At 40.1% G+C, this 9687-nt stretch overlaps 1 protein-coding gene across 2 annotated transcripts in view; it reads left to right on the top strand.

Annotated features, from left to right (window-relative positions):
- Nucleotides 1-3813: 3813 nt before the first annotated feature.
- Nucleotides 3814-9687, top strand: part of ZFP30 (ZFP30 zinc finger protein) — a 91589-nt gene continuing 85715 nt past the window's right edge. Inside the window, exons 1-2 of one of the 2 annotated variants that reach the window (XM_015600660.2) lie at nt 3814-3915; nt 4472-4535. The gene's annotated coding sequence lies outside the window, so the exon portion shown is untranslated. Of the gene's footprint in view, nt 3916-4277; nt 4536-9687 lie in introns of those variants that run through there. The other variant, XM_015600662.2, reaches the window with a different exon arrangement.

Here is a 9687-nt window from a genome sequence, read left to right as displayed (position 1 = left end):
TTGTAACACTGTCTGCCCAGAGATTGTGTCAGATCCCACAGGTTAAGCCCTCAAACTGTCCCCCACCTTCGGATGCTGATCACAAATCCAGGTTATCATCTGTACTTTGGCTATTAAGAGGTTCCCATGACCCTTTCTTTGGGTTCAAATAATTTGCTAGAGTGGCTCACATTAAGAAACACTTTAGTTACTATAGTACCAGTTTATTATAAAAGGCTATAACTCAGAAACAGCCAGATGGAAGAGATGCATAGGGCAAGGTATCCAGAAAGGGCACAAAACTTCTATGCCCACTTAGAGTGTGCCATTCTCCCCCAAACTCCATCTTTTTACCAACCCAGAGGCTTTCCAAATGCCAACCTTTTGGGTTTTTATGGAGGCTTCATGACATAGGCTCAATTGATTAAATCACTGTCCACTGGCAATTGATTAAACCTCCAGTCCCTCTCCCTACTTCCTGGAGGGGGCAGACAGGTTGGATCTAATCACACAGTTGGCTCCACTGGCAACCAATACTTTTCCTTAGGTGCACACCAAAAGTCACCTAATTAACATAACAAAGGACACCTTTGTTATCCTCTTAGGAAATTCCAAGAGTTTTACGAACTGTGTGCCAGAAACAGGGATAAAAATAAAAAATATATTTCTTATTATAAATCACAATATCATTGTAAAGGCATTTTCAAATATGAAAAAACTCAAAAATTTATCTCTAACACATAAATCTCCCCCCCCCACCACAATCCCTGCTTTATATATTTTTTGGTCACACATGCTTTAAATAACATGCACACACTTGCAAAATACCCCAAATCAGTAATCAGACGGGCATAAACCAAGGGGCTTACAGGCTTAAAAGAATATCCTAGGCTTCAGAACAAAACAAAATTAATCAAATATTAAAATTTTCTTTGTTCAATCACAAAGGTATTTTATTTTTAATGGAATTTAAGCTTTTTTGTTTGCTCTTAAAGGAATATTTTAGGGACAAAAACTAAGCTTCTTGTGTTGCCTGATCTCACACATAAATCTTAAGAAAGATGTTGGAAAAAAAGCTGTAGCAAAAATGAAAAATTCGCAGAAATTAACTTGATTCCAAAAGACAGGGACTCAATTAAAGAAAACAATAAAAGTAAGTAAGTAAGTAAGTTTCAGAACAATTGTACAGTCCAGTTGGAGTCACAGAATGGAAGACTGAGAGATTCTAATTGGATGTTTGAAAAATTGAAAAAAAATCATCTATGGTCATTTAACATACCTGTTAGAACATCTCTAAAAACCAATTAAATCCTTAATAAACAAAAACATCTAAGACGTGAACTTGGGTTGAATAATAAAAAATACTTTACATATTAGTATATAAACACCACATGTTGATTTAATCAATAATTGTACAGAGAAAGTGTCAATGCAAAAAACATCCAAACCTCTAAAGAAATTTTATGAGTTTATTTAAGCCAAATTGATGACAAATTGCTGGGAAGCAAAATCTCAAAAGATTGAGAAAATGCTCCTGAGAATGGCCATTTTGCAGCTTATTTCATACAGAATAAAAGAGACGTAAGCAGTTACATGGAATCCACTGGTGGTAGGTTAAGGGAGAAGGGGAGAAAGCAAAGCGAGGAAATCTGTGGGACTGGATAAAAAGTAAAACAGACAGACACATACTTCTTTTACACGAGTGGGTATAGTTAATAATATTTACAGCAGAGATGGTATGGGGAGGCAAGATAACAATGGGAGGGTCTGTGGTCTCAAGCGCAGGTGTGGGTTGTGCCTCAAGGGTTCCAGAAAAGAGTACTCTGACATTTCAAAGGTATGCTATCAAAGATGCAAAAAGACAATAGACAGGCTCACTTAAGGTAAAGACTGACCTTTGTCAAGGAAACTACAGGCCTAGGATGTGACTACCCTCCATGACCTGCTTTCATTTAGGAATTTTTATGTTCAGACCATCCAATATGGTTACTTTCAGTCTCTGAGTTTGTACGGCCTGTCATGCAGGCCTTCCCTCATTTTGTCAGGTTTAGTATTGTGGCCCCTTTTTCATCCACAAAAGCAAAAACCAGAAGTGCCAGCTTATCAAAACTATCCCGGAAATAACACGCAATGGGGCTTCAGAGGAGGAAAAATTTTACCTCTACCTATCTTAGGTTCTCAGCTGGGACTACTTAACTAAAAGGTTAACAGAAGAAAAATAATTTATTAACATTATGTATAGATCATTTGGGAGAAGCTTAACAAGAGTTACTCAGAGTGGTGCCTTTGAACTTCATTTTATATATGTATAGCACCTTCAACTGAAGAGGAAATTTCAGGAATTTTCCCTTGACATAATCAGTTCTTTGTTCTGCTTCTGTAAACATGCAGACTCACCCTCCCCTTAGGAATGCTTTGTCTGGATAACAGATGTATTGCCTAAGTTCCATTTAAATTGCCCGTAGCCCATAGCAACTCCAGCGGTCTGTAACCAGCTGAGAACAAATCGACCTATCAGCTAACTGTAATGGCACGGATATAAAAGAACAATTGTCCCTAAGCTAGAGGCCCAGATCTTCAGAGTGCTAGCTAGCTCTTCTGGAACTGCTGGCGTAATAAAACTGAGTTCTCTTTCTCCCTGAGTTAGTGCTTGGATTTTTGCTGGTCTGATTTTTGGAGCTGTTGGGATTTTTCATAACACAACAACAATAACAAAAATTTGTAGACAAACGACAGAATAAAGAAAAGCCATTTTAGGCTTCAAAGGGTGGAAAACTGGGTAGAAACTAAGGGAATAAAGTTTATTTGCAGATTCCTTTGGTGACATCTATAGGCTGAGTCTAGAGTTATTTCCAGTAAAGAATTATTTCTATTCTGTTTTAGGCAGAAATGGGGCACAGTAACAAGCTTTTCCTGCCCTTGATGCTTCTAAATTGCCTTCAGCTCAAGATAACTTTCATGTCAAAAAGGCACATTCTGGGGTGACATACTCTGGTTTCCTTCATAGCCCAGCCATCCTCATGGATACAATCTCAGGCACTTCACAAAGGAAGCCAGAAACCCACAGACTACAGTGAACCCCAAACATCAGAGTCTGGGCAAATCCTGAGCAGTTTTCCCTGTGGCGCCATCCCAGTCCCGCATCCAAAGAATGGCGCACACGCAGGAAATAGCTCCAAGCAGGAAAACACAACACCGTCCTCTAATGCACACTCGGACACAGGGCACCAGGCCAGTCCCTCTGTGAAGGCCACGTGCAATATGCAAGCAGCCCTGGGGTATCACAGCCAGGGTCCTGAACACCAGGTCCAACCCAGAACCGGACTCCAACCTCTTCATACCGGTTCCCCTCCGCCCCACTCCAACCCTTAGCAGGTGAGACCCAAGATCCTCTGGAACCCCCTAAAAATTCCCAGGTTCGCTCCCTCACCGGCGCGCCTGCGCACTGTGGGCAGAAAGGGCACTAACTGCTAGAAGTGTCAGTGTTGGACTCTTGGGGACGGGACGCGGACACAAGAACCGAGTGAGAAACGCTTTTATACAGCTTTTTTGATTTTGGACTAGTTTCAACGGGAGACCACAACCGGATTATCCTCGGTCGCACTGGTCACTCACGGCGTTACTTTTACGAGCCTGTGTAATAGGAGCTGGGGACCCTCCCTCTCCGCTCTTCTGAGGCGCTTGCCTCTCCTGGATCCCCCCGTACTGGCCTCTCGGCGCCCTCTCAGAGAAGCGGGCGACTTGTCCCCGCCCCCCACGCGCCTGCGCTGTCGGGAGCGAGCCCGGCACCCACCGCCTACCGCGCCGCAGACTTGAGGGCCGGGTGCGCCCCGAGTCCAGCGCCTCCCGAGTTCCGTAAGGCGGACTCGGTCGAGTTCTCGGTTTTCTGGAGGAAATCAGCGCGGGACTGGCTAGGCTCTGCGGGCGGACCGGGGGGTGGGTCCTGGATCCTCAGGCCACTATTCGTTTTTCCCGGAGTGACGCTTTGCTTCAGCTCTGAGACTGGGAGGGCGCGGGTGAAGCTCGCGGGGCGGTGACTGGGCGCTGGGCCGGGTTTGTGAGCGCGGCCTGTTTTGCAGTGCGAGACCCCGAGGCCTTGCGCACCTCGGTCCACGCCTCAGCTACCTAGGCCCGACTGTTAGAAAAGACCCAGCAGGGGAGGTGAAGCCTGTAATTATGGTCCCTGGCAACACTCTGGATCTAGCTTCGGGGTAGACCTCTGGGTCTAGGAGGGTCGGTGGGACAGAAGACGCGGTCCCTCCCCCCCTCCCCCCGGCCTCCCAGAGAGGGTGGGGCAGTTGCGGTGTCCGAACGACTGTGCACTCAGAGCTTTGGATTCGTTTACGGGTGACCGTGGACATTTTTTCGTTTCCCTCTCCTTTCGTTGTGTGCATGCAGGTCGTGGGTAGCGAGGGTCGAGGGGCCATGGAGGGTGGGTTTTGACTGAGTCAAGAAAATCCTGGGGTGTAATGAATCTTGTTTGTCTTCCCAGTCCTGCCAGTCGCCAGAGACGCTTTTGAAGTGAAGCAAATCGCTGCTGCGCCTCTAAAAACCAGGTTCTGTGTGAATTTGCGCTGCTTTTTTGTTTTCGTGAAATGCATTTGGTTTTCAGGACGCTGGACTTTTTGATTTCATTCTCTTGTACTGTCCTTAAGAATATTCTAATCTTTGATTTGGGCCTTAGAATTTTACCTGCCTATTAAATGGCAGGAACCTAATTCATAAATTCCTTTTAATAGTGTCCACTTAATGCCTTTCTACAGTTCGTTAACCTTGTGCTGTACATGCAGTTACTCTGAGGACTGGTTTTCCTAAAGAATCTGATGATGGAAATTCCCCTTCTGGAAGTTAGTGTTCATCCTTTGTTTTTGACTGTGATTTGTTAAGGAGTAGTTTAGAATTTAGATATCTGTAATGATTCTAGAGTAGGGGTGGGAATTTTTTTCCAAGGGAATCCATGAGTGGAAATTTTTGGTACCAGCTAGACATGGTTCGAGGTTTGATAAACGTGAGTTTGTTTTGTCCATGTAAGAAACATCCATACCTGTACAGCCAGGGTCCTCAACCACTGGACCATGAAACAGTCTATGACCTGTTAGGAACCTGGCCACACAGCAGGAGGTGAGCGGTAGGCGAAGCTTCATTCATATTTGCAGCCACTCCCCAATGCTGGCATCACCTCCTTGGCTCCACCTCAGATCATCGGGCATTAGATTCTCATAGGAGCACTGGTCCCTCAGATGCAGGACGGGGCAAATTTCCCCAAGTGACCAAGCCCTATACCAGAGAGGGAGAGGGTCCTCTGGCGGAGCGTGAAGAAAGAATTCAACACACGTGCTAAAGTTAGAGTCAAAAGGAAAGTTTGTTAAAAGGGGTAACACTCTAGAGCCAGAGTGTGGTGTCTTCTCAGAGGCAGAGGGTGAGAGGGACAGTGAGATAGAGTCAAGGCACTTAGAGGGACCCTGAATGTTCAGGGAATTCAGTTTATATGTCATTGTTTAGTTCCCATTTCCTTTGATATAGACATACAGTGAGGAAGGGATATGGTTTATAGCATGGACAGGTAAGAATATGTAGAGAGAAAGGCCTGCTGACACTTCCTAGCTTTTAATCCATAGGTTCCCCATGGTTTTGACCATAGAGAATGACTCTTGGTTCCTGTTTCCCCTTCACAGTTGTGGAGAATGGGCTGTTAGTAATCCAGCAGATTACTTTGTTCTGAAGGTGTCCTCCTGGCCTGGCTGCAGGGCTCATCAGCCCATTGCAGTCTCCGTGGCTTGGTTAACATTTTAATTCTCTTGCCTCCTCCCTACATTAACTGGTGCCAAAAAGATTGGAGACCACTGCTGTAGAGAAGTTTATAAAAATTGAGTTTATTTGAGCCAAACTAACCACATGCTGCGGAGCAAGTTCTCAGATGTTCCACAGAATAATAGTTTTGCAGCAGTTTTTATACCTTTGAAATTAAGGAGGGAATTTTAGGAAGATTATATGGAAGTGGGAGAAAGCAAGGTGGGGCTTGGATTACAGGATGTGAACAAGATTATGTGCTCCCTTGAGAGAGATGTCAAAGGTGTGTTCACTGAAAGGCAGACCAATGGACAGGGCTCCCTTACGGCAAAGGTAAGCATTCTACTAAAGAAGTTATATGCCTGGGGCGTGATTACCCATCATGACTTGCCCAGATAGGAAGATTAGAATACCTCACCTGACCCTGTGAGGTTACTTTAAGTAGAACCCACACTGTTTATTTTCCACAAATAAGAGAATGATATATATTCAGGGTGTAAAACATGATGTTTTGTGGTATGTATGCATTGTGGAATGGAATGTAGTGGTTGAGAATTTTGAACCTAGATTAAGGTTTGAATCCTGATAGTCACTTAAACCTGAGTGAGTTTGGGTAATCATTCTGTGTCGCAGTTTATTCATCTGTGAAATCAAAATTATAATGCAGAGTCATGGTCCTTTAGGTGATTTTAGCGTGCGAACTTCACAGAGTGCGCTTAACACAAAACTATGATATAGCCTAATGCACACCTCAGCTATATGGTACAGCCTGTTCCTTTGTAGGGTAGGAAAAAAAATTTTTTTCCTCTACCCTTCTGGGTTTTTGGCTGAGATATCCCTGTAATAAAAGACAGATAACAGGAGAAAAACAAGTTTAATGACATATATACATCCTGTGTAATGGACAGATACAGGAAAACTGAGTAACTTGTTAAAATGGCTAAAGCCACAACCTTAAATACTATCTTCAGCAAAAGTCAAAAGATGTTGGGGGAGTCACGTATGGGCGATTATAAGGAAAAACACAGTAAACAAGGGTAAAGTTATGCAGATTTAAGTCTTTGTTTTCTACATTGATACATGGGATTCTAGAGATAACACCTTTACAAATAGAGATTTAACATATAATTTATGAATTTTTTTACAAAGGATAACTTCTGTTTGGTTTTCAGAGCTTCTTGTGTCTGCTGTTTCTTAAAATTAACCAGCCTAAAATAATCCTTATGCCAGATAGATGTATTTTGGTGTGACGTATTCTGTTCTCCTACAGCTCTTAGGCTACAGAACTGTACTGAATACTGTAGGCAATTGTAACACAATGGTAAGTATTTATGTAATGCGTTGCAATGTGATATTATAATGTCACTAGGTTATAGGAATTTTTCAGCTCCATTATAATCTGTAGGAACACCATTGTATATACAGTCCGTTGACTGAAATGTCATTATGTATGACTGTAGTGTGTATACCTCACAGAATTGTTTTAAAGATTACCTGAATTTAACATCTGTAAAGCCCTTAGAGGAGTACCTGGCACATTAATGTTAGCTCTTGCTATTAAATGATGATTCTTAGTCATTCCCTATCAGCTTTCTGTAGTCTGAAGAGTAATGAATATGAATTGTGATGGATATTTCCAAGCAGGAAAATGAATCAGTTGCTCAAGTGGACCAGAATAGGAATTCTTAACAGAAAGTCTTTGGGCTCTCTATATAGGTAATGTCTTAAGGTTATATACGGAATCATCGTATATATTTGTCAATGGGTAATTTGCAAGGGAAAAAGTCTGTCATTTCATGATACTGTTAAAATTCTATAAGACCCAACAAGATTGATTCTCACTGGTTTAGAATCAAAGTCTGAAATAACTGGGAATGACTTGGGATAATCTTTTACAAAATTAGTATCTAGTAGTATGAAAATGGTTAAGTAAGTCACACTACGTGGGATGGAATGTTATGTGATAATAAAAATTATGTTTATAAAGTCATAAGAAAAAGATATACAATGTAATATTTATTATTACATTGTTGTGGATAAAAATTTTTAAGAAATTATGAAGTTACATATGTATCTTGAGGATTTATTTTATTTTATTTTTTTTAGGCGAGGCTACCCTTGGTTGACCTTACAGATTGCAAGGACCTTGTCAGCTTACAATCTTTTATTTTTTATTTTTTATTTATTTTTACACCTACAGCACCTGATCTTCGTAGGTGATCTCCCATCCAAGTACTAACCAGGCCCAACTCTTGCTTAGCTTCTGAGATTAGACCAGATCGGGCTTGTTCAGGGTGGCATGGCCATAGACTTGCGGATTTAATAATTGGTTAATTATTGGTGCCCAGGAAGGGTAAGCTCAAATGATTGAGTAGCTGCTGTGAAATAAGCATTTCTTTTTGTCTGCTATGCATAGTGTCTCCTAATCACTTTGGAAATGCCATGAACCAGCATTGTAATCCTTCACAGAAGGATCTGAAGGTGTTGGTGAGATACAATATTCAGGAATTTGTAGGAAATATTTTTTCCAGTCACAACTGATTTCCCTGTTGTCACCACTTATTTGGGCCTATTTAAACATAATTTTCTTAATGACTATAAGGTACCCCATCCTCCCAACTCATTAAAAAATTTTTTAATGGTAATAGTTTTTTAAAAAATATTTCCGATGATAGAGTTAATGCAGGCTTGTGAAAAATTTAGTAACTAAAGAACCTATAAAAAAGAAAATTAAAATTATCTGTGGTCTCCATACCCAGAAATAGTTAATTACAATAAATATTTAGAGCATATTTTTCCAAATTGTTTCTATGAGCATATATGTTTTTGTGTATGGTTTTATTCCTGAATAATAGGATAACACCAATTGAAAATTTAAAAGAAATCAAGACCTTTAATTCTTGGTTTAAAGGAGGAATTCAGTGCTCTCATGGATTTTATAATACCTTCATGGATGTATGGAGAAAGGTGAAATCCCAGCAGTCCCCTTCTGGTTTGGAAAATCTTCCAAGTATATGTAATTAAGACAGAGGTGGCAAATTGAGAGACTTAATTATAATTTAAAGTTAATTTAAAAACCTCAGATTTGAAATATTAAGAGTTTTATCTATTGATGTTTGTTTCACTTTAATGATATTGTTTTATAAACTGATTTTTTTTTCTTTAAATATTTTGAATATTTTTCCTTAACTGTTTTCTAAACTAACATTTAATGATTACCTTAGTATTTTATTTCATGGATGTTTTATAAATTTTAGAAATCAATTTTTGGGCAGGGATGTTCAGAATTGCCTGTGCAATTCCCTCAACAGGATTTTTAAAGTCCTTTTACTTAACCAGCTTTGCCATTCAAGGTCATTTGGGATTTCAGAGATAGAAACATTTAGGAATATGACATTGGCTTTGCTAGGTAGGTTATAGGCGACACTGAAGTGTTTGGTTAAATTTCTGAAGGACTGTTTTAGATTCATAGATATGAAATAGACAGCTCTGCTAATTTATGCTAGAAGCTTCATCCAATTGAGAGCTTGAGAAATAATTTACTAGAAAACTAAGCTTACAATAAAAATAAAATTTTAACCCCAGGAAAGAATCGTGGAAGGAAGGTAAGATAAACTTAGTATAATATATAGCTCAGTTGGTAATATTTACATGGTGATAATAATATAAGATGAATAATTATTTTAAAAATACATCTGAATATTCATTTATCCTGAAATAAAACAAAACCATATTTAAATGATAGGAGAGAGTACAGCTATGCATATATGATATGACATGGATAAAACATGACAAAATATGCCTTCCAAAGTAGGAAGTCAGTAGATAATGATTAAAACCGAAAATTCAGAAGTAACAATATTAACATGTTATTTAAATGTATAGAGTTCAAATAACTAAAAGAAATACGTAAAAGAA

This window comes from Pteropus alecto, unplaced genomic scaffold (genome assembly GCF_000325575.1).
Source record: "Pteropus alecto unplaced genomic scaffold, ASM32557v1 scaffold122, whole genome shotgun sequence".
NCBI lineage: Eukaryota > Metazoa > Chordata > Mammalia > Chiroptera > Pteropodidae > Pteropus > Pteropus alecto.
This window is presented reverse-complemented; position numbering and strand designations above follow the sequence as displayed.